The sequence below is a fragment of the Vicugna pacos genome, chromosome 16 (genome assembly GCF_048564905.1).
Source record: "Vicugna pacos chromosome 16, VicPac4, whole genome shotgun sequence".
Lineage (NCBI taxonomy): Eukaryota > Metazoa > Chordata > Mammalia > Artiodactyla > Camelidae > Vicugna > Vicugna pacos.
The window spans coordinates 38,075,122-38,099,723 of record NC_133002.1 but is presented as its reverse complement, the minus strand read 5'-3'; the positions used below and the strand labels follow the sequence as shown (position 1 = coordinate 38,099,723).

The 24,602-nt window shown below is 51.4% G+C and overlaps 1 long non-coding RNA gene across 1 annotated transcript; it reads right to left on the bottom strand.

The window, feature by feature from the left end:
* Window positions 1–14,807: 14,807 nt before the first annotated feature.
* Window positions 14,808–19,709, bottom strand: LOC140686309 (uncharacterized). The gene is made up of 3 exons (XR_012060031.1): window positions 19,674–19,709; window positions 17,337–17,541; window positions 14,808–14,959 (listed from the first exon to the last, which is right to left on the bottom strand). It is a non-coding gene; the product is annotated as an uncharacterized lncRNA (long non-coding RNA).
* Between the last annotated feature and the right edge of the window lie 4,893 nt (window positions 19,710–24,602).

Here is a 24,602-nt window from a genome sequence, read left to right as displayed (position 1 = left end):
CCTCCCCTGGGAGTTGTAACAAGGCCAGAAATGAGGGTAGATCCTCTCTGGAGGGGTGGGGGGCTTCACTCCCCTGTATCCAAGAGGCTTGGCTGGTTCTCAGCACCAGAACACCTACTGTGGACCTAGTGAGGCAATAAACTGTGATAATCATGTTTTTAATAATCGCCTGGAGTTTGTTTAACATACAATCACGGCCAGCAATAAATTCAAATTAAAAGCCCAACTGGGAGGAATAAGTTAAGCTGCTTGGTTGGAAACGGAGCAGCTGAGGGAGAGGAGGGGGAGGAAGAGGAAGTGGGGAGAGGACAGGAGAAGGGGAGTAACCTTCCTTCAAGGCTAGCGTGCCCTCAAGAGGGACTTTAGAAAGGTGGCTGCAAGGAAATGGACAGGTCCAGGCCTGGCCCCAGCATCTACCCCAGCCCTAGCATCTGTGTTGGTTTCTTAACCCCAAAGGATTTCTTCAATGGTCCAGGCAGAGAAAACATCTCAGTTCCCAAACCAGGGAGCTGTCAAAGAGACAACATTCATTCCCCCGCCTGCAGACACACCAGCGCTGTGCAGCGGGATCTTGCTTGTCATATTCAGTTCTGCTCCCCAAGCCCCTGGCATCTAATAGTCAATCAGCAAATATTTGTAGAATAAACAAATGGATGGATGGAGGTGAGTGAACCCTTCCATGTCCCTTTCTTCGTTCGCTCAGGTTCTCCCCCCTAAGTATCTGTTGCGCACCTGCAGCACCTGGGGATGCAGATGGGCAAGGTCTCTGCTGTCCAGGAGCTCACTGCCAAAGGCACAGAAAAACGGATAGATTCTGGTCTGTGTGACGCTCTCTGAGAAAGAGCGCCCAAAGGGGTGGAGAGAGGGATTCACAAGGGCTTGCAGGAGGTTTCTTGAAGCTGAGTCCTGACAGCAATTAAGTGTTTAGGTGGTGGTGAGGGAGAGGTCAGGTTTCTGGGGTGATACTGACCTGAGAATAGTGTTCCAGACCAAAGGAATGGCGCGTACAAAGGTGGGGAAGCGAGAGAGGAAGTGGCAAGTTCAGAGAACTGAGGATAGTTCCGTGAGACTGGAGAACAGGATTAGGGCTGGAAGATGGGGAGGGAGGGAGGGAGGGAGGCAGAAGTTGGCAGGGGCCAGATCGTGAGGCTTTGCGTGAGCATGCTAAAGAGTTTGGACTTTATCCTGAGGGCAAAGGGAAGTTTATTGAAGGGTTTTAAACCCGGGGAGGACATGACCGGAATTGCAGTTTGGAATCTCACTTTGGCTGCAGTGTGGAAAATGGATTCGAGGTGAGGGAGCCGAGCCTGGGGCCAGGCAGAGCAGTTAGGAGGCTGCTGCAGTGATCCAGGCCAGGATAAGTGATGACCTGGACCAGACAGCAGCAGGGGGATGGAGGGATGGGGACACGTCCCCTGGGAAGGGTCAAGGAGGAGGAGCAAAGGGTCATGGTGACTGAATGTGGGAGGGAGGCGGTGGTGGGGCAGACTCCCAGGTATTTTGGGTGGTTGGACAGATGGCAGCATCGCTGAAGACAGAAACAGGAGCACGCCTGGCAGAGGCACTGGGTCTGCGGCAAACATCTCTTGGGGAGGAAGTAGCCGCTCGCCCCAGTGCCTGCAGCCTCCACAGGGAAGATGGGCAGAACACATCTGAGCCACCCAAACAGAGAAAGCCCACAACACAAGGCCACCATCCTGCGCAAGACTCCCACTGGCCTTTGTGACTGAAGCAGAGGCAAATTCCAGAACCTCAGGGGCCACTCACTCCAGTGCCTGCAAATTCTAAAGGAAGGCATTCTTCCCTCTGTCTTCCCTAAATCCAGCCTGCTGCAGCGACTCGCCCAGCGCCTCCCCTGGAAGGCAGAGCTATGAGTCCTACAGTGTCTAAGCTGGAGCAGGCCTTCGAGAAACATCTCCATCAACCCCTTCATTTGACAGTCTTGGAAGCTGCCGCCTGGGGAGCATGGTGACTTGCCCATGGTCACCTAGTGCAAGTCAGTGGCCGAGCTGGGAACAGAGTCCAGGTGTCCTGACTCCAGGCAGAGACATTTTACAGCGATTGTTCCAGTTGCTGTGCAACTTCCTGACCCTCTCTGAGCCTGTTTCCTCAGCTGTAAAAAGAGAACCAGATGGATTGAATAAGAAGGCGCATGTGAAAGGCTTTTTGAGCTTTAATGTACCACAGGTAGAGAACAGCTTCATATTTTCATTGTTACTTTGTAAACAAATACTTGGCCTGTGCCTGGTCCATTCCACATGTTCCTCTATACAGCAGGGGGGCTGCAGAGGTGACCGGGACAGGGACCGCCAGTGGGAAGTGCCCCCTCCACTGGCTCTGCACCCTAAAGGCTGGTGCACTTCAGCAGATGGGTCCTTCCTGCCAGGACCCCCCTCACTGACTCTGGCCTTAGCCACACTCCTTCCAGGACCTGAGATCCCACCCAGATCTATCAGCCCAGGGAGGGGACTGATTGCACACCATCCAATATTCATTCAACAATCCTTCATTGTATGCTGGACCCTCTGCCATCAAGGATCTTACAATCTGATGGGCCTGAGGTGCACAGGCAGTCCCACCTGCAAACAGATCATGTTTCAGTCACACTCAAAATAAAAAGCCCAAATCTTCCCTTGTCTCAGGGACCTGGTCAACCACACTGATTTCACGTGCCAGCACTGCCTCTCCCTCATGTCACTCCAGCCACACATACCCCAGCTTTTCTTCAAACGTGCCGAGAATGGTCCCACCATAAGGCCTTAGCACTTGCTGTACCCTCTGTGTGACGTGCTCCTCCCTAAATACCTACATGGTTCACTCCCTCCCTCCATCCAAGTCTCTATACAAATATCACCTCCTCAAGGAAGGCTTCCCTGATTACCCTAGCTAAAAGAGCCATCCCTGATCCCTCTCCATCCTCCATCCTGCCTTGTATTTCTTCAGAGCTCTTACCATGACCTTCCTTTTAAATTATTAGGATTAGATTTTTATTTGGTTATTTGTTTACTACTTGTTTCTCCCAATGGAATATAAGCTATATGACGTAAGAGACTTGGTTTTATTCACTGCTTCATCTCAGTGCCTAGAACAGATCTCCATAAATGTTGATTGATTGATTGATTGATTGAACGAATGAGTAAAGAATGGAGTCGATCCTTGTGGCCCTCAGGCCACAAGAGAAGCACCTACTGCAAGTCCCTGTTTCTAAAGGCACTTCTCAAAAACGCCTTTGCAATTCTGAAATGTAGATACATACGCTTAAAGCAGGATTTCTCTTCCCCCGAAAGCTATTATGAAATCGATGGTGCATCTCACAATCAATGGCCTCTTCCAGTTGAGGAAATGCACAAGAACCCAGAGAGGCAGGGACTCATCCTCTCCAAGGAGACTCCGTGGAAACTTCCCCAAGCACAGCATGATTAGCGGAGCTTTTAGGGATGAGTGAGCATTTTCTGTAATGAGACTGTAGAAAGGGCATTCCGGGCAGGAGAAACAGCACGTGCAAAGGCGCATCACACCGGTTATCTTCTCTCCTTGGGAGGTAACATTATTATTCCCATTTCACAGATGAGGAAACCGAGGCTACCCTTCCAGCACCTGTAATGGACACTTAATAAACATTTTATTTTCTCACAAATATTAATTGAGCATCTACTGTGTTCAAGGCCTTCTGCCAGGTCCTGTTTCTAAATAAGGTCTATACATGTCATGCTCGTGCTGGTCTTTCTGCCTAGAGGCCTTCATCACCTGAAAAACTCCCCAGATGCTTCAAGACACTACTCAGATGCCACTTCTTCTGTGACCTCCCTGAGTAGGATCTGTCACTCCCTTCTCTGCTTCCCTCCCACTCTGCAGCGCCCTCAGCATAGCCCGGGGAGGGGTTCACTTCTCACCTTCCCTTCTTCTAGGGCAGAGATTGGGCCCAGCACACCATCTGGCACACAGTAGGTCTTCAAAATGTGTTGGTTAAATGTGTGAGTGAATGAATGAACAACCAAGGGGTCTACAGAAAGGTGCTGCCCTAGCAGAGACCAGAATCAAAAGGGAAAATGTGGGGAGGGCTTAGCTCAGGGGTAGAGTGCGTGCTGGGTTTAATCCCCAGTACCAGCATTAAAAAATACATAAATAAATAAAATTTAATTACCTCCCCAAAAAATTTAAAAAATCAACAGCTTATATAACTCAATATCAAAACAACAACAACAAAAAAAAAACAAGTTTTGTTTTGTTGTTTTTTTTTAAAGGGAAGACATACATACCTAAAATATGTCAGGGAGAGCCAGCCTTAGCCTCCACCTCCGTTCAGCCAAGCCCTGGGATGCTCAGAGCAAGGAAGGTGGGGTGCTGGGCTTCCTCCAGCCAGGGGCAGTGATGAGGGAGGCGTTCATTAAGGAGGTAGCTCTGCACAGGGCTTTGAACGGGGGAAGGAAGCACTCTCCTAGGAGGAGAAGGTTGGGGGAGGTGAGGACAGCCGGGCAGGCTTGTGATGACAGCGGCCACGCCTGGGGAGATCAGGGGCCGGAGTGCTCATTTAACAAATGGAGCTGGCATTGCACAGCCCTTCACCAGCAGAACAAAAGTATTCTTTGGGTTTGCAGTTAATTTGTTCTTTTAATGGACCCATCTTGTTATCAGCTATTAAAATGGGCTTTCCCCATTAGCTGCTAGAGTCCAGGGAGGCAGCTGGTTTCCCAGTCCCTCCGCCTCAACAAGGACCAAATGGACTGGCACATATGTGTCCAGGCACTGGGGTGTGCAGGGGGTGGGGGCACTGTTAGCTCACTCACGCACACTAGCTCTGAGGCATCTGAACCCTGTGGACACGCACAGTGAAACTTACACAGGATATGTTGGACAGAGAGTCGCGAATCCAACCAACATCCATACACGGATAGAAAACACACAGTGAGTCCTATATCCATAAAATGGCAGAGCTGAAAAGATCCTTAGAGACTACTGAGCTTAGAGACCCTCTTTTGATAAAGGGAAAAGCCCAGAGAAGGAAAGAAATTTCCCTGTGGCTGCACAGCTTCCTGATGCCAGAGCTAGACCTGGAACCCAAGTCTCCCAGTGCCTGGTTTCAGTGGTCTCCTAAAATATCAGCTGCAAAGACTGGTCCAGGTCCCTCAGAAATGGGTTTCCCAACAGTCCCCTGGGGCCCCCCTTCTTGTTTATTTTCCACGCCACTAATCTGTCTTCCAAACGTAAACCTAATTACAGCATCACAGCTCAGCTCACAATAGTTGTAATAGTTACACACCCAGGCACGTGTGAAGCACTTTACAGTTTACAAACTGCTGGATCTCCTTAGCTCTCTGTCTCAAAGGTAGGTAGAGCTGGCATTATTTTAATCCCCATTTTCCAGATAAGGAAGCCAAGATTCAGAGCCAGTAAGGGATTTGCCCACGCTCACGGCTATTTGGAAGATAAGGCCAGGATTCAAAGCCAGTCTCCCAAATCCAAATCCAAGTACCCCCAGGGCAGGACTGTGATTTCTTGGTGCAGAAATCGAGGTCCTCTCTTCCAAAACTGTACTCAAAACCACGAGCCTACAGGCACGCGCACATGCACCCATCACCCCAACACATGTGTGTGCACAAATGAGCAGGGCTGGAATGTACACACGAGAAATGGACTCCCCCAGCCCCCAACATATTCGGCCCCCCAGCCAAGGCTGGCCCAAATCTGCTGACACTCCAGGCACTTAATAAGCAAAAACATCAAGTCACTCAATCAATAGGCTCAGCTGTTGACAACAAGCGAGGACTGAGCGCTCCTAAGAGCTAATAACGCTTTGAGCTATAAACATGGCCATTAGCTGGGCTCCCGCCCTGCCAAGCGGGCTCCGCTGCTGTGGGCAGGGGCGCCCGCGCCTGCAGCCAGAGGCCATGGCATTTCGAGGATGGCTGAACCCACTCGGCCTGCCCAGACAGGGCTGCGGCTGCCATCTCCCTCCCCTGACTTCCCTGGGTAGCCCTGCCCAGGACCCAGGAAGAAGCTGCCAGGCTGAGAAGGCCACAGACGGATCCCGCCAGGACACATGGGCACTCTGAGGGTCACCTCTGGGTTCTAACTTTGAAACCCGTGCTGTCTCACAACCACCAGTGCCACCCCTGGGGACCTGCCAGGGCAAGATGTTACATACCCAGGTCTCAGAGAATCAGAGAGGATGCCTGACTCCTGGCGGAGCCATTTATGAGCTGCAGGACCTTGGGCAAGTTACTTAACATCTCTGTGCCTCAACTTCTTCATCTGTAAAATGGGAATAACCACCACCTCCCAAGGCGACTGTGGGACATAAGTGTGATTCCCTGTACCTAACAGAGTGCCCAGAACATGAAAGACACCTGATAATCAAGGAAGGAGGAAAGTGACCCCCAGAGGCCACCTGCAAGGGTGGGAGAGGCCAGCATGGTTGGAAGATGGGGGGGAGTGGCAGAACTAAGGGGGTGAAACGGAGGTGGGGGATGGGAGCGGGGAGGGAACTTGTACCAAGGGACACACCTTGATGTCAAACACAGTCAGGCAGCCAGCAAAAGGGTCTGCCTATTTCCAGCTGTTTCCTCCAGATGATGTCTGACCTTAAAAACCCTGCTCAGCCAGGGCAGGTGGGGGAGGTGTTAGCAGACCTGGTATTAGCAAACCTGGATGGCTCCAGAAGACAGTGCCCTGCTAAAATGCCAGCCCTGGATTAAGGAGGGCACTGGGGCCCCCTCATGGATCTTAAATCCGGGCACAATATTCCACCAGCCTCTCCTTTTAAATGAATCAGCCCCGGCAGGGAGTTGCAACATCTGAGGGTTGCCCTTAATTAGTTGTTGTTTCAGCAGATAGAATCAGGGGGCATGTACTCCCCCAACTTCCCAGAGGAAAATAATATGCCTTCTTAGTAAGTAGGATTATTTGAAAGTGGTGTCAAAACAAAAGGCATTTCCAGCCCCCCTGGAAATCTCTCAGCATTTTTCACTTTACAGTGGTTTCTTCTATCTGCCTCTGCCTCTCTCGCTGTGCTTCTGTTTCTTTTTGTCCTTCTCTGTCTCTTGTGGTCCCTCTCTCTTTTATCTCTCAGGGATAACCTGTGCACTCACGTGCATATGTATGCAATCTTACTCCTCCTACTGCTGACCCTTTTCACCCAGTTCAGAACTCCTGAAAATGTTCGAATTAGAGTTTCCACCAATGACCCAAGACTGAGGGGGAAAGTGCCTTCGCGGGGCCGTGGTTCAGGACCACGGACAGAGTTTCCTGTTGGCCACATATGGACCTCCAGGCCCTGAGGAAGGGGTCCTGGATCTGGGTGAGTGGGGTGGGCGGAGCCTGGGCTGCACAAGATTCCACCAGCCTCTCCTGGAACTGGTGAGGGTGGAAGAGGAGGGGCCTAAATCGATGGGAGTGGGTTGGGCTTGAGGCCAGAGGGAGGATAAAAGGATAGCAAGGGTGGAGCGCTGGATGTCTAGAAGTGAGTATCGAGGGGTGGGGCTGTGAGTTTGGGGTGCCTGAGCATGAGTGAGCTGAGCAGAAGGGCCACGAGTGTGTAAGAGAGCTCGTCTATTCATTGTAGTGGACGTGAAGGCAGATACGAAGGATGTGCCGATGGGTTAGAGTCAACCCAGTGTTAGAGCTGGGTTGCTTTCAGCCTTTCTATTCCCTCTTCCTCACCCCCTGGGGGCAGGAGGGGCCACCTCCAGGGTTAAACCCCAGGGAGGGCTGAGTGGCAGGAGAGCTGAGCTCACACTTGTGGCTGTGCTTGTGGAAGGAAGGCAGGGAAGGAAAGCAGGCCATTCCACCAGGCTGGCGGGTAAATATTTAGAGGGCTGCTTCCACGTGTATAAAAACTCAGCCCGTCTGCTAGGCTGTGTTTGCAGAGGCTGGGAGGGGAGAGCTGGATCTAGGCCAGTCAGGAAGCCTGTTTAAACCCTCGAACACACAGCTCCCCAGCCCACGCTACACCGGCCTTCTGGCTCTTAAAGACACACACGGGGCACTCAGCCCACTGGCTCACACGCTCTCACTCACTAGCACACTGCACACGGGGACATGATCACACACACACACACACAGAGCTTAGCGGCTCCTGCATAGATGCACACATGAACACACACCATGGCACCCAGATACACACAATACACTCAGATCCAGACAGATACAGATGGTGCCCTGCACACCAGCATTCATTCTCTCTGTCACATACACACACACACACACACACACACACACACAGCCACACTGTATCACATACACAGCCAGACTGTATAGCTCACCTGTCATTACAAATAGATCCGTAGTGGCCCATAAAGCTCGGACAATGATGCATACTCACACTCAGGTCATAAGTCCTCACACCCACCAATGTACACTTGGCTTCAACACACAGGGAGAAGCAAGCACAGATGAAACAATATCACTGGCGGACCAGCACGTACACGGAACATATCCGTGATCTCTCACAGGGACCAAATTAGACGTTAAATGTCCCTCACACACACAAGTACCTGCACACACACAGGCATTAACACTTATGGACTCGAATAACTTGTACATCATCACACACAGTTTATTTATCAAAGGAACAGGCAACCCACCACCATCTGGAGGCTTTATACTGTAAGTAGAATGTCTGTAGGGTAGTGGTTAAAGGACTCACTCTGGAAGCAGGTGGCCTGGGTTAGAATCCCACTTCAATTTATGAGCTGATCTTGAAGGAGGGAGGGTGTAATTATTAAGTGAACTCATGAACTTTGAAAGGTATCAAACACATGGGAAAATGCAGTAATTATCACACAGATTACATATATAATTACTGTCCTTGTTTCATAAGTGAGGAAGTTGAGGCCCAGAGAGTGGAAGTGACTTGTCCCAAGTCTTGAGAATGATGACTGAGTCCACAGCTGACACTGTAAATCAATTACACTTCAATTAAAAAGTAAAATTAAAAAAAGAACAAAATAATGCCATTTGCAGCAACATGGATGAATGGGCCTAGAGATCATCATTCTAAGTGAAGTAAGCCAGAGAGAGAAAGAAAAATACCATATGATAATCACTCATATGAGGAATCTAAAAAAAAAAAAAAAAGAAAAAAGAAAGGACACTATGAACTCATCTACAAAACAGAAACAGATTCACAGACATAGTAAACAATCTTATGGTTAATGGGGAAAAGGGAGGTGGAAAGGTGGGTGGGAAGGGATAAATTTGGGAGTTTGAGATTTACAAATGTTAGCCACTATATATAAAAATAGATTTTTAAGAAGTTTCTGCTGTATAACACAGGGAACTATGTTCAATAGCTTGTAATAACCTTTAAAGAAATAAATATGAAAACGAATGTATGTATGTGTATGCATGACTGGGACACTGTGCTGCACACCAGAAACTGACACATTGGAGCTGAAGGTACTTCAGTTAAAAAAAAATTTTTAATAAAAAATAAAATTGACGAAAAAGAATGATGAAGGAGGTGGTGATGGGTAGGGATGATGATGACGATTTGACAGTAGGTATATATTTTGTGCTTATGAGAGCCAGGTACCGTTCTAAGTGCGTTCGTTAACTATTATCTCATTTGAGCCTCATAACAACCATAGCAGAGAAGCCTTTTTATTATCAGCATTTTACAGTTGAGGAAACTGAGGTATAAAATTGTTGAGTAACTTGCCCCAAATTGCACAGTGAGAGTAAAAGCAGGAAGCAGAATCCGGAGTCATTGCAGAGTTAAGTAGGCCCTTCCCGGCCTTCGTGACCCACTAATTCCCCAGCCACCCTCCACATGAACTCCTTTGATTGATATTGGGGTTACTCCCTGTGACTCCGACTCTCCCCATGTGCCAGGGCCTTTCTCACTGGCTGTCAAGACCTCTTCTCTAGTTTGCATTCTTTCCTGGGAATCTAGACCTTTCCCTTGGTCCAAGGTGTGGGAAACCCAAGGGGACTGGCACCAAGAGCCTAGATTCCATTCCTGGGTCAGTGACTCAAGGATCCCATGGCTAGGCCAAGTTCTTTAACCTGTCTGGCACCCAGTCTGCCACCTGTGAAATGAGAATGACTGTGTCTCCCTCGGAGGCATCGGGCTTATTCAAGACCATGGTCTTTGTATACTGTAGAGACCTTGACGGCAGCACTGGGGAGCTAGGAAGCGCCCAGAAACCTTGACTCTCAGATTCAAGATCTCAATTTGGCTTTGGTGGGAATGTCCACATACACTGGGGTCCTTCTGAAGAAGTACTTAGGGAATGACGTCCCAGGACCAGCAAGGGCAGAGCCTTGGAAGCAAACTGGCTTACATGCCTTTTTACAGCAATGAGGAAAATGTATGTCTCAGTCAGAATCGGCCACGTGACACTGTAGTAACAAATAACCCCCAAATCTCAGTGATAGAAAAACCACATTATTTCTTGTTCACACTAATAGCCATCACCAGTCGGCAGGGGGCTCTGTTCCCAGTCATTGCAGGAGCCAGGCTGATGGAGCAGCTCACATCTCCCTTGTTATCAATCACTCTACCTGAAGGAAAAGAGAGCTCTGGCTCTCACTTGGGCAACTAAGTGCTTGGCCTGGAAGTGACAGGTGTCAATTCTGCTCACAAGTCAGGAATCAGAAGAAACACAGTCCCACGCGAGGGGACGGGGCAGTGCAATCCTACCGTGTAGGTGGCGACAGCTGGAAATAACTGGATAGTAGTACTGAAGATGACCACGAGGAGGAAGGAGGCGGCAGCTGCGACAACGCCAGGGCGCACTGCACCCTGCAGCCACAGCTCCAGGGGTGGATGCAGCCCTCCGTGGCAAGCACGCCCAGTCCTGTGAATCATCTCCACCCAGTGTGACTTTCCAGAAGGACATGGACTAGGACGTCCCAGAGGCCTGGATTCGATCGCCGGCTCTGTGCCTTAATGCTGCGTGACTGCAGGACAGTTATATCCTCTGTAAGCCTCCGTCTCCTCATCTGTAAAGCAGGGTGAACTCCCTGCCAGGAAGAACGTCATGAAGGTAGCCCCTGTATCGTGCCTGCCCACCATGCGCTGCACAGAGAGAGCACTCAGAAAACAGTGACTGCTTCTCCCAAGGGCTAAGGCACTAAAGAGACCCATCCTCCACCTGGCCCCAGCCTCTGAGCCTGGCCTTGCCCCTCCTCGGTCCATCCCACCCTGTCTGCCTCCTGTTGGCATGGGTTTCCACATCCCCGTCATGCCGTGTAGTGAGGCTGACCCATCCCCAGCCAGTGGTACCCACTCCATGGAAGGGAGAGAGCGATAGTGGCTTCCTGGGAGACGGTGACCCAAAGAAAACCTCAGTGGCTCGTTTGCATGCTCATTAAAGAGGAAAACTGTCATCACTGAAACCTAGAGACTAGAGAGGAAGAAAGAGATGTTCCAAGCAGCACAGATACCCTGATCACGAGCATCTTAACCTCCAGAGAAGGACTGGTGGGCCACACCCAGCTCAGAGCACTGGAGAAGGGGGAGTCTATCCTCCCTGTCCTCAAGCCATTCCTGTTCAGCTTCCTCATTGCCTCTCTCTATTCTTTCTCCCAGAGCTCCAGCTACCACCCGTAAACACACGGCTCTCAAATCTCTCTCTGGTCCAGACCTACTCCTGAGCTCCAGGCCCATATGCCCCTTTTGTCCTGTCCCCCACCATGTCCAAGTCCACAGACAGCCCCCAATTCAACCTGCCAACCTCCCTCACTGTCTGTCCCCAGTCCACCCCAACCTGGTATTCCTCCCACATTTCCAATGTCCATGCAGGAATTTTTGCAGGCATTCGTCTGTTCAGCACAGCTCTAATGCTGCCTGCCTGCCAGGCCCCATGCCAGGAGCTGGGGATGCTGACATGAAAGACATAGTCTTGGCCCCTGGCAAGTTCTCAGTCTAAAGGGGAAGACAGGCAGGGACCAAGCACGACAGGGCAATGGCAGGGACACGTGGGGCAGAGGATGAAGTGACAGAATTTGCAGGTGAGGTAGGGGTGGTCAGGAAAATTGCCCAGCGGAGGCAACCTGAGGGATGTGCGTCCTGGAAACAGCTGGGAGGGGGCGTTCCAGGCAAAGGGAATAGCACGATGTTAAGCAGCATGATGCGTTCAAAGAACACATCCTCTGTGGCTAAAGCATAAGGTGCCAAACTGGAGGCAAAGAGTGAGCTGAAAAAATGAGGGTGCAGACAAGTGGGGACATGTGTTTTAGTATTGCCTTGCTGGGTCTCTTCATCCACCAATGTGGGTGTTGTGAGCAAGAAACACGTGAGCAGGTGGTCCTGCCAGGGAGCTGGAGATCTCTGGGGATGCTCTGGCAGAGCCTGGGTTCACCCAAATCTCCCATCTGCACTGCTGCTTACTTCTAGCTCAAGCATCCTCTTAGCCTGTGCTCGCCGTGACCCCTTCAGCCCTGTCCCTGCCTCATTTTCCTGGACTCTTGGTCGCTCTCTAGTCCCCTGCAGCCTTGGGTTGCCTGCCCTTGAGTTAGGTCCACCCAAGGTCCAGCCAGCTGAAACCTAGAAGGGACCTGTGGCTGCCCCTTCAGGTGAAGCTTTACAGAGATGAGATTGATGGGGCTGGGGGTGGGGGTGGGAGAGAGCAGCCCAGCCACCTCCAAGTCAGTGCAGCAGCAATTCCAAGGAAGCACTGGGACTCTATTCTGAGGGCAATGGGAAGCCGTAGAGATTCTAAAGAAGGAAATGACAATGCTGGATTTGTGAATTAAATAGATGATGGGAAGATGTGAGTGATGGCCGCATTGTGCTTGGCCGCAGACAGCTTGCTGGAACACTCAGCGGGGTGGCAGCCCTGGCCTGTCTGCCCGTAAAGGAGGGACTTTGGAGCACAGAGTGCACTGAGGGGAGCCAGACTCTAAGTCCGTTTCCCAGACCTGCAGGAGGCAGAGCTCACCCACTTCCATCTCTTCATGTCCATATGGAGTCAAGGTCACTGTGAGTTGTTACCCGAGCTGAGCTTGAGCCCAACCTCCAGTCCAGGCTGAGAGCTGACAAGGGAGCCTCATGGGAGGGAGGGAGGGAGGGAAGAAGCCATCCCAACTGTCTGCAAGGGAGTGGGGAGTCCCCCAGGCCCCACCCCAGTTCCCTTATGAACGTAGCCTGAACCTGTAACCCCACTTCTGCCACATCCAGCTCTTCTTGACCTACTGTGATGCGGGCAGAGTCAGCCAAATCAGCACCCTTGATACCCCGAGGGCCGGGCTATAAGAGGTAGAAAGCCCGCATGGGAGTCCCAGCATCCTCCCTGGTGTCCAAACAGAAGAATTCCAAAAATCGAAACTCCACTTACAGGGACGCACCCACGAACATACCAACATGTGGGAGCTGCCCACACGGCCCCAGCCCTTCAGAAGCACTTCGAGGTGGCACTGTGGCCCTTCCTTAAATGGTTCTCACTCTGAAACAGGCAGGGGCCCAGCGGAGAGACCACCGTACAGAGCAGTAGCCGCTCCATCCTGCTTTCCCTCCCAGGTTTTGGCCTCTTAAACCTCCTCTGACACGATCTTGGTTACCGTCCTGCTTTCTGTCTCTGTCTCTATTTCTGTATCTTCCTGTATCTTAATGAGTCTTCCCACTAGGTCTTCCTCAGTCTCTCTGGGTCTCTGTCTTAGTCTATGTGTGTCTATGTCTCCATTTCACGGTCTTTTTCTGCCTGTTTCTCTGTTTCTATGACTTTTTTCTGTGGCACCATCGCAGACTAGCAGGGTAGAAAGCGCCCAAACGTACTTGTGGAAATGAGGAAAGTGGAGGCCAATGGGGGACGGGACATGCCTCTGGGCATACACCTGGGCTTGTACTCTGATGGCCAAAGCCTCTCTTGTATCAAAGCCAGAGTCTTGCTCTCCAGTTTACGGTGATGCCAAGCAGGAAAAGGAAAGCAGGAGAGAGAGGGCAATGGCGATTCCACAGCAGCAAGGTAGGGGTAGGAAGAGCTCTGAGCCAGTGGGCAAGCACTCAGCGTTAACCATGGCTTGTCCATGGGCATGCTGTTGAACCTGGGGCCTGTCACTTACCATCAGGGAGCCTCAGTTTCCTCTGCTGTGAAATGGAGATAATTAGAGCAACCCTGCCTGCTTCACCAGCCTCTGATTGATTTTTTATTAGAGGAAGGATATGGAAGTGCTTTGAGAGAAAGTGTAAAGCTCCAAGCAGGAATGGAGGGCAGGACAAGGACAATGACAGATGACTGGGGATAACGGTGACCCTCGATGATGATGGCGATGGTGGTGATGATGGTGGAGGTGATCATGGTGCTGAAAACGGTGATAATGATGATAGTGATGGTGCTGAGGGTTGTGGTGATGGTGGTAGCGGTGACAGTGAGAGTGGTGAGGACGATGATGGTAATGAACGTGATGGGGGTGGTGACAATGGTGATGGTGGTGATGAGAGTTGCGATGAGGGTGACTATGGTGATCATGATGGTAATGATGGTGATCGCATTCACAGCAACAAAACCTAATGCCCTGGATTCAGCCTCCTGAGGCTGAGATGTAAAACAGCAGGTGTCTTTTGGAGAGAACAGCCTCCCACCACAGCAACCCTAGTGGCTTCTCTGCACCCTCTTCCAGCCCAGGCCTCCAATCCCACTTCCAGTGTAAGTCACCCGATGCGGGTCCAGGCTCCAGCCCCTCAGCGATCCCATCTCCTCCAACCCCTCCCCTGCAGGTGCCACTGTATCCTGAGCCTGAGCCCGTGTGTCACTTCTCTCTCTTCAACCTTGGCTCCCCTTCCCCAGCCCCCTCCCCAGCCTGTTCTTTCCCTCAACACACTCCTACGCCCAGGCAAGGAGAGGGAAGCACACTCACCGTAGCTATTTATACCCAGGAACACCTCACACTTCTCCTGCCTTGGCCTCTTTCCACTCACCATCGGCCTGCAGGCAGCTTTCTAAGACGGGAGGTAAGACGGACTGAACCCCGCCTGCTGCCCACCCGCAGCTCTTCCTCAGCTCCTGGGACAGGATCACTGTGGGATGTGAGAGGGTTGCTCACGGGGTGGCATCAAACCCAGCTCTCTGCCTGTTTCCCTCTTAGTCTCTGGAGACCATGAGAAGAGTCTCCTGCCCGGCACAGATGAGGGTCAGTAGCTTCTAAACTCTGTTGCCACCCTGCCAGTCCTCAGCAGGCTGGAGCCGGAGGGGTGATGGGAGGCCGTAGGATGGGCCGTGTGCTGTGTCCTAGAACAAACATGCCCTCTTCCCCGTCCCTCCTCTGAGCACAGAGAGGGGTCAGGACAGGCCAGGGGGCCAGAAGGGACTGAGAGCAGGAGGGAAACCTCAGCAGGAGCTGAGGTTTGAAGCTCTGGCGTCCTCATCCCAAAAATGCGCCCCATCACGTCACCTTCTCCCCTCGTGCCTCAGTTTCCCCTTTGCAGAAGGCAGAAGCCCACCAGGTGCCCTCCCTGGAGAAGCGGACAGGGCCCGGCAGCATTCCATCCCCCTGGTCTCCCCAGGGCCGCTCGCAGACTCCCCCGCACCTCCTCCCCTGCCGTGGCTGCACCTTTGACAGGCACCACTGGGAGATCAATCATCCCAGCAGAGCCAGGCCCCGGCCCCTGACATTCCAATTAAACACTTTACTCTGACCTTGGTTGCATCATCTCGGCTTGGAATAACGTCATCTATCTTGCCCAGACGGCCGGAGCCCACAGGCCAGGCAGAGGGGACCAGAAGTCCCCCGCCCCCGGAGCCGGCCTCATCACCACAGGGACACGTTTCAATCAAGAGGAACTGCTGCACTTTCAGGAAGAAAAGCCGTCAGCCTTCCCAGGGACAAGCATTCATCTCCACAGGAGGAGAAAAACAGCCTTGGTCTCTGCCGAGGGGAGCCCCATGTTTATGCCTCTGCCCTTCCATTAGTCGGGCTGTCACCAGCCAGCCAGCCAGCCGGGAACTCTGGAATCCCAGGGAAGTGGCAAGTGAAGGAAAGGGAGACCAAAGACGGGGTCTGATGGGACTTGGTTTGAGGAGGGTGGGGGCCCTGGTCGAGATGCCCTTGCCTGATGGTAGCCCCCAGTCCAAGACCTCTGCCCAGGACCTCTTCCAGACCAATGACAGCCTTGCATGAGGGAGATCCCAGCCGAAGCAGGGGGCCTGACCTTGGGAGCCCCCTTTCTGATGGGGGAGACATCGCCTTGCCACGTGGAAAGCCCAGTCCTGAGATCCAGTCCCTGCTCAGGGGACCCCCCCCCCCCACCAGGCTTAAAGGGGAGACACAACTCTTGCCTTGGGAAACTCCATCTGAAGGCCAAACATGGTCTCTACCACGTGTTGACCATCCTCCCTTGTTCTCCCACCTTGTGGGCCCTGGGGAAGGAGAGCCCCTCAATTCAGGGCTTCCCAAAGGATCTTTGGCATCAGGCAGACCTGACCTGAGTTCAAATTCTGACTCTATGCTTTCTTCCTGTGTGTCCTTGAACCAGTGACTCAGCCTCTCTGAGCTTCCTTTCTTTACCTGGAAAATGGGACCTGTCTTGAGGAGCAGGTGATGAGGCTGGGTGTGTGAAGCACCGAGCTGAGTGTCTAGCAGCCGCGGACCCTCAGTGGAGGGTGGTGGCCTCCAGGGCAGGTCAACTCACAGGACCGAGCAGAGACGCAGCCCAGCCAGCTCAGGAATCCTGGCCCTCCAGAGGGGAAGGGAGTTCAGGTCCCACAAGGTAGTAACCGAGCTAACAACCGGCCCAGGAGTGGGGCCCCAATCTTCCACAGCCCTCCTTGTGCTACCAGAAGACAGTACAAAACCAGATGCCCAGGGGGCATAAGAAGATGACCTGGAGGCTGAAGACTGTGGGGGCAGGGGGACGGGACCCACCTCCCAAAGCAAGTCCAGATTTAAAATTAGAATCTGTTACCCCAGAAGCAACAGAAGAGGCTCCTTGGACACCCCCACTTCCCAGGAGCTGCTTCTGAGCTGGCACTGCTTCCTTTGGGGTTATTTTTAGCTTGTTTTCCCAGTAATGATTCTTTTGGTTAGATTTCAGGGTTGTAGCTGCGTGCTCTCTGGGAGACGGGAGCAGTATCCATACCCCCCAAAAAAAATTTTAAAAAAAAGGGGGTCATTATTCATAGTAATTCAACTGGATTTGTAAAGTTATTATTAAGCATTTGTCACCACAAAAGTGACTTTGATTTGGCTTTCCTTGGAGCTGTTCTCTCTGCCCAATTTTGCTTGCTTATCTTACACAGGTTGCCTAGGGAGTTTAGGGGCCTGTCAAGAACACACAGAAAAAAATCTGAGACCAGTCTTCACAGAAAGAGAAGGGAAAAGCAAACCCTTTGGGGCTCGCCTCTCAGGGAGGAACACAGTGCTGATAATAATGATAGAAGCACGCACAGAGTACTTACCGTGAGCCAGTTGCTGCTCCCAGGGGCTTTGAAACACTGCCAGGTAGGTACTATCAATAGCCTCATTTAACAGGTGAGGAACTGGACACAGAGAGGTCAAGTAAGTTGCCCAAGGTCACACAGATTGTAAACAGCAGAGCTGGGATTTGAATCCAGGCAGCCTGGACCATCCATCAGACAGCCCCTGGTAACCATTCGGGAGAATCTGAGAGACAGGTGGGGAGGTGGAAATAAAGATGCTGTCACTTAGCCTGAGGCTGGAGGGGAGCTCCAAGTGAGAAGAACACTGCCGTTGCCCCAGACCCTCTTTGAGAATCCCCTGTTGCTAGATTCTGAGGTGGGCATGAGAAGTCCTGAGGTCATCCTCAGAGGGCATTCATAAGTCTGTGTGCTCTGAGCAGGTGAAAAGAACACCAGCTTTCAGGGTAGACAGACTTGGAACCGAATCCCAGCTCCATCACTTTCAAGCTGTGTGATCTCGAGCAAGTTGCTTTGCCTCTCTGAGCCTCAGATTCCTCATCACTAAATGGAGATCATATCTACATACTGCTCAGGATTATAATGAAGATTCAAAAAGGTAATGGATAGGGAGTACCAGAGACACTGCAGGACATTGGTGTCCAAATGATTGCCTTTTCTGCCCTTCATTCTTTCATTCATTTGTTCGTTCAATAAACATTTATTGAACACTTAAGGCATATGTGGGACTATGTTCAATGTTATGGGAGATTTAAACGTGAATAAGATCTTTGTCCTTAAGGATCTTCTAAGGGGAAGTTAAGAGATGGGGTGAATTCTAACTACAAGGCAGACAGTGATTGATCCCATTTCGAGTGATGAATAAGGCTTCACAGAAAAGGCTCCACAAGGAGGTGAGGAAGGAGGAACAGGTACTCCAAGCAGAGACAACAGAAGGCAAAATGCACCAAGGCAGAAAAGTGTACAGCCTGTTTGAGGGAGAGTGGCCAGAGGGGGAGAAGGTATGTATCAAGTGCTAAATACAAGTCTGAAGAACCTGGAATTAACCCTGTAGGCAGTAGGGAGCCATAAATGGTGTTACAGTGAGAGTGAGACATGAGGAAACTGAGAATCAGATTTGGGAAGTACGGTGGGAAGTTAAAACAAGCATTCCCATCTTAAGGGAGCAGGAAGGAGAACTTGGGGTTTGATCCCAACTCTGAAATGAACTCCCTCTGTGAAGTCAAGCAAACACTCACTGCTCTGGTCTCACGTTCCCACCGGGATGGCCTCTAACAAGCGTGCAAATCTATGGTGTAAGGGTTTCCTCCCCAATCCTGGCTCTCCTGTCATCTTTCCCAGGAGCCCAGCCTGGCATTCTCTACCACAAAGCAAGAATCCTGGGCATTGCCAACCCCAGAAGCCAGGCAATGCTGGCTTGACAACTCTGTGGGGTTGCAGGCGACGGTTTCAGAGGCTCTGGGAGCAGCTGGGCCCCTGACTCTTCCTCTTCCACCTGCACCTGGCAACCAAGTTGGCTAACGAAAGAGAAGTTGAGTAAGTTGTAGGAACATCAAGAGTTGACGGCCATTTAGCTGCTGGGCTGTGGCAGAGAGAGCGTGCTCGCTCACTCTGCATTTCTCTCTCTCTCTCTCTCTCTCTCTCTACTTCTCTGCTTCACATTTGATCAGAGCTTTGTCCTGGAATTAAGTGAAGCCACATAGGGGGTGGGGAGAAAAAGATGGGAAAGCAGAGCCCCAGCCCACATGGCCTGAGTCCAAATCCTCCTTTGGCTGGGTGCCCAGGGGTGGTCCTAGCTTACTGTCCCTGTGTGCCGGAGGGAGGAGGGAGGGAAGACGGCTAGATCAGCGCTTGGCAGAGGGTGGGGTATGGAGAGAGTGTGCTGCCTGCCAAGGAACTCAAGGTGGAGTGCTCTAGGGAAATGAGAGTAGAACGACTGTAAACAGACAGGTCAGGGGGCAACTCATTTTGCAAAGAGTTTGTGTGTGTGTGCACGTGCACACATCTGCACATGCGTGCCCTGATGAGATGCTTTGTAAGCGTCTCCAAGTCTTTGACCACGCATATGTGAAGCTGTGTGTCACTCAATATAATAACCCTGAGAACGCATGTCATCACAGGCAAATACCTTTGTGTACAGAGGCCATGTGCCTGCTTGCCCAACCAGCCTCAGTCCCCAATGCCACCCCAGATCTCAATGCCCCAGCTTGCCGTTTGCCAATCACACTGTAACCCCCTGTCTCCAGGCCCTTATAAAAGCTGCTCCTTCTTCCTGCAACAGCCTCCTCTCCTCTCTCTTCTCCCCTCTTCCCTGGCCCACACCATCTTGTCTTTCCTTCAGTGCAGCTCAAAGCTCACCTCCTCCAGGAAGCCTTCCCTTTCCCCACAACGTCCATGACCTAGATCAAACTAGATGTCCCTCTTTCCAGCCCCCACAACTCCTATGCTTCCCTTTATGACAGCACTCAGAGCCACCCTGTGTCACAATCCTGCCCACTTAATTCTTCTGCACAATGGTGAGCTACTTGAGGGCAGAGTCCACTTTTTTCAGCTAACATAGCTCCAGCCACATAGGAACTGATTAATAATTCATCGATTCAATAACATTAACTGATGTCAGGGGAGGGGCGTAGAGTGGGGACAGCCTATCTTGGGTCTCCCCTTTATAGAAGACAGACAAATAAACACACTCTGATGTGTGCTTAGATGCAGGAAACAGGGCCTTAGAGGTGAACAGAATAGGGATGGGATGTAGGCAGTGCTGGGGAAGGCTTTAGAGAAGAAGAAATGTCCAAAGTAAGACGGAATGAGTGAATGAGTACGTGAATGCCATTACTAAAGCTGGAGTCCAAGGTCTGAGCTGAACCAGCAGCACCACTGAATCAGGACTGAACCCCCAAAATAACGATCAGGGAACCTCATTCCTTCCATCGAAGGAGAGATTGGTTTCCAAGTCCATGGTGGGACTGAGCCAGGTGGTGAAGCTTTGGGGATGAGTACACGGCGGGGCAGGGAGCCAGGCCCATCCTTCCCTGGGAGTATATTCCTGTCTGTGTCAGTAACTGGCTGGGGGGCCCTGGCCCAGTCACTAGCTCACTCTCTAGGCCCTGAGTTCTTTTAATCTATCAAATAGGAAGAGGGTAGATGCTGCTATAATCTCATCTCAGAAGGGATTTACTGTGCAGTGATGACCGGGTGCTCAAGATGCAGAGAGAAATTTAGCAGAGTGCAGTACCGTCTGGACTTGAACCCTGACTGATTCCACAGCCTCTGTTTGTCCCTTTTTTCCCATGAGCTCATGTAACCACATCACATGGAGTCTGGAAAGACTCCTGAACTGAAAAGTTAAGATGCATAGGATTTTAATTGGTGGAGAAGAGCACTGATGAAGCAGAGGGTACAGCACAAGGCAAAGTGTGGAGGGAGAAATTAGCCTGGCATAAAGAGGGACGCTCCTGGTGATGCTGGTGGCCAGCTTGGCCTGGCAGGGGCAGAGGATTCCCATTGGGGAACAGTAGGAGATGCAGATGGCTCTCTCCTGAAGGCTGTCAGGTCCCAGGCTAAGCCCCACCAGTCAGGGTGACGTTGGCATGGCGGCTGAGCAAACTCCAGCCTTGGCAGGGAAAAAGGCACAGTAAGAGGTGGGACAATCGGAGGAGCATCCAGGGCGAAGGTGGCCTCCCAGGATCTGGAAGGTCAGGGGAGTGAGGTGCCAGGCAGGGCCCTTATGTCAACTCGGACCCAAAACCTGATGACAAGGACTGGGTAAGATCAATGACCCAATTATTAAAATAAATGCATGCAGATAAATAATCCCATCCATCTATTTTGTTGACCACGTATACTAGGCACCATTCTGGGCACTGGGGATACACTGGTGAACAGTTCACATACAAGAATCTTGGCCTCTGGGGAGCTTGTATTTTATCAAGGGAGACAGATTAAACAAACACATTGGAAAATTATATGTCAACTGCTCTGAATCAAATTACAGCAGGGCAAGAGGATGGGGCAATGGGGCATAGTGGTAGCTGTGTTACTTTAGATCAGGTGGTCAGGGAAGGTGTCTCAGAGGACGTAGTAGTTGAGCAATGACCTGAAGGAAGTAAAGAAGTAAGACGCAAGGTCTAGGGGAAAGGCACGCCAGGTGGAGGGAACAGCACATCCAAAGTCCCTGAGGCTGGAATAGTAAGGAGTGGCTCCAGTGTAGTAAAATAGAAGGAGAGTGGTAACAATGAGGGGTGAAATCATCTAGGACCTTGTAGATCATAGTGAGTACCGTGGTTTCAATAATAGTAACAGACAACATTAGAGTGTGCATCTTGCCCAGCACTATTGGGCAAGCAGTATGCATTAACTGGTGAGTGACGGGGGGGTTCGTGGGATTATCCACATTTAACAGATGAAGTAACTGAGGCTTGGAGAGGTGAGACCCTGAGCACGTGCCCTGAGCTGCTAACATTCTCCTGGCTTGAAGATCAGTATCAGTCGTAGAATCTGAGCTGGGAGATCAGCCTGCAGGGGGAGGCAAATTGGTCCAGGATTGAGGCTACACGTACGCAGGACTGTGTATTAACAGGGTGTGTATTTAACAGCATGTAGGTTTGAGTCTGGGAGCTGATGAAAGGGAGGCTGTGGAGGGAACACTACTTTCTCATTAGGGGCTCCTGTGCCCTAGAACCCTGTGCTGGTGTCCACAGCACTGCCCCCATCCACCTCCACACTGAATGGCCTGTTTCTGCCACCGAACGTGAGCTTCTCCAGCCAAGAGCAGTAGCTTTGTCATCTCTCTAACCCTGGGAACTTACACCTCATAGTAAAGTGGTTAAGTGGGTTACAAACCTTCATCACGGCTGTGCCACTCTCCAGCTGTGTGACCCTAGGCAAGAAACTTACTTTCTCTGAACACCAATTTTCTTATCGGGAAAATAGCAATAATAATAATAATAGTATCTACTTAACAGGACCCAGATAATGCATGCAAAATGCCCCGCATAGTGCCAGGCACGTAACACACACCCAGCCTTTTCATGTCAGCTATTAATAAGACTAGGTGCTCAACATGGGTTTGTGGAACTAAGCTCTTGAACTTCCCCGTCTGGGTATTGTCTGTCTTATTCAACCTGTGTATTCTAGTACCAAACATAATGCTTCACAAAGAATTTAGAGCTCCATTAAAAAGTCAAAGTATTTTAGAAAATGACTGAATGAATAGGCCTCAGTTTTTGCAGCTATAAAATGAGAGGGCTAGCTTAGGGAATCTTTGAGCCCCTCTCCAGCTGAGCCAGACTATGATTCCAGGGGGATTCCAGGAGCTTCCCTTTAGTGAAGGCCCACATTGACCTGTCCTATCTCCTCCTACAGGCAGGTGTCCCGAAAAACAGGGGCACACTGGCACAGCAGATGTCGCCAGGGCAACTGTGATGGCAGGTCAGGCAGAGGAGAAAGCAGGGGCCAGTTTCTATGTGGGTCTCTGATGGGCTTCCATGCAGGGCACAGGGGGCCAACTTTGGCCTGGCTGCCTGGCAGGAGGCGGGGGCTGTTCCAGGCATCACCCAGGAACTAGGGATCAAGAAAACCCCCACCATTGCCAGTCCTTTAGCTAGAAAGTTACTTGGCCCCAAACAATATGGGAACCACAGAAGGGAGATGCCACCATCTTAACAAATAAGGTTCAGGGTACACACCTGTCAGATCCTCTCTCCAGTATGGGCTCCCCCAGGGGTTGCTCCTCTGACCTCTGACCCTGGCGTGACCCAGCACTGCTAGTTGGGATCCAGACCTAAGCCTCACAGGTGAAGTTGTGGGCGTGGTAGGAAAAGCCCAAGGGAAGGTATGAGCACCTTTCCCAGGTCAATGACACATAGGATTGGAATAGCTGGGGCAGATGACTATCTCATGTGTCTATCTAACGCCAACTGATTTCCCCCTGAGCCCTAGAACTGGCACTGCCAAGAGTAACAAGTCCATGGGCACTGGAGTTAAGAGTAATTTGGGCATTTTATTCCTCAGGTGGGCCATCAGCAGCCCTTCGCTTCCCTGGAGAAGGGAGGGAGATCTGCCATTTAGAGGATCAGGGAATGATCAGACATGCTGCCCCGGCAGAAGGGTGGTCCACAAAGGTAGATCCACGTGGGAGGTACCGGAAATTACATTTTCTAATGAGAACAGGCTGCCCTCTACCCTGCCGCAATCCTTGACCCTGGGTCTCGCCTCAGTCGTCTCCATAAGATGAGCAAAAATGCATGCATTTTTATGCCACATAACTTGTAACAACTGTAATTAATTATAAGTCAAGTGTCTGTCTTCCCCTTCAGAATGTAAATTCCATGAGGACAGGCTAGGTCTGTCTTGCTCACTATTGTGAGCAGTGGCTGCGATGTCAGAAACAGTCAAGGTACTGTTGTGGAAGGGAGGGAGGGAAGGAGGGAGGAGGGAGGAGGGGAAACTGAGTGGGCAAAGAGAGGCTCCTTCCCCATTACCTAAGAGCTATGGGTGGGGGTAGAAAGAACTGGAACACTGTGCTCAGTCTCCGGAGGAGGCAGGGAGAGTGGGCTGAAATTGCTGACCTGCATCACTGGGGCAGTGGATCCTAAGCTCGGAAAAGCATTTTGTGTCTGTCCTCTGGACTTACTCTTTACAGGCCGTGTGCCCCTTCCTTGTGGGGAGGTGGGCAGAGGTGGGAGACCTCCCTGCTCTCCTCCTCTCCTCCCGGACCCCACCTTGTCTCAGGAGGTGCTTTCTCTCCCCCTTCCTCCCTCCCACACAGCCTGATTACTGGCTCACCTCTCAGTGGGATGGTTAATAAGCCCTTGGGTGACATTAATTGCCATCAGGCATTAGGGGCCTAATGAGAATCATCTTCCTTGCCGACTCCAGCACCTTCCATCCCCAGGGCCTCCAAGAGCCAGGCCAGCCCTGCCTGCGCTGCACCGCCAAGCTCCAGACAGATGCGGAGGTGGGGGAGGGGCAAGAGCCATTCTCCACAGGCCCCAGTACCAAGCAGAAACAGCCAGCAGCCAGGGAGGAGAGAGGCTTCCAGGAACGGCCCAAGCCCATTTTCCAAAAAGAAAATGTCACTTTCCTGTATGAAAAGGAAACTCAATGTCAAGAGGTCTAGGACCGAATCAGGCAGATGAGGGACAGAGAGTTAAGTGCCTCAGCTGGCCTTGCTCTGACCTACCTCTTCCCACACTGTCTGGTCGAGTGAAGAGGTATGGGGTTGACTCAAGATCCGTATCTCCCCCCCAAAAAACTGTGTCCATAGGGTTGAAGACCCTCTTCCTC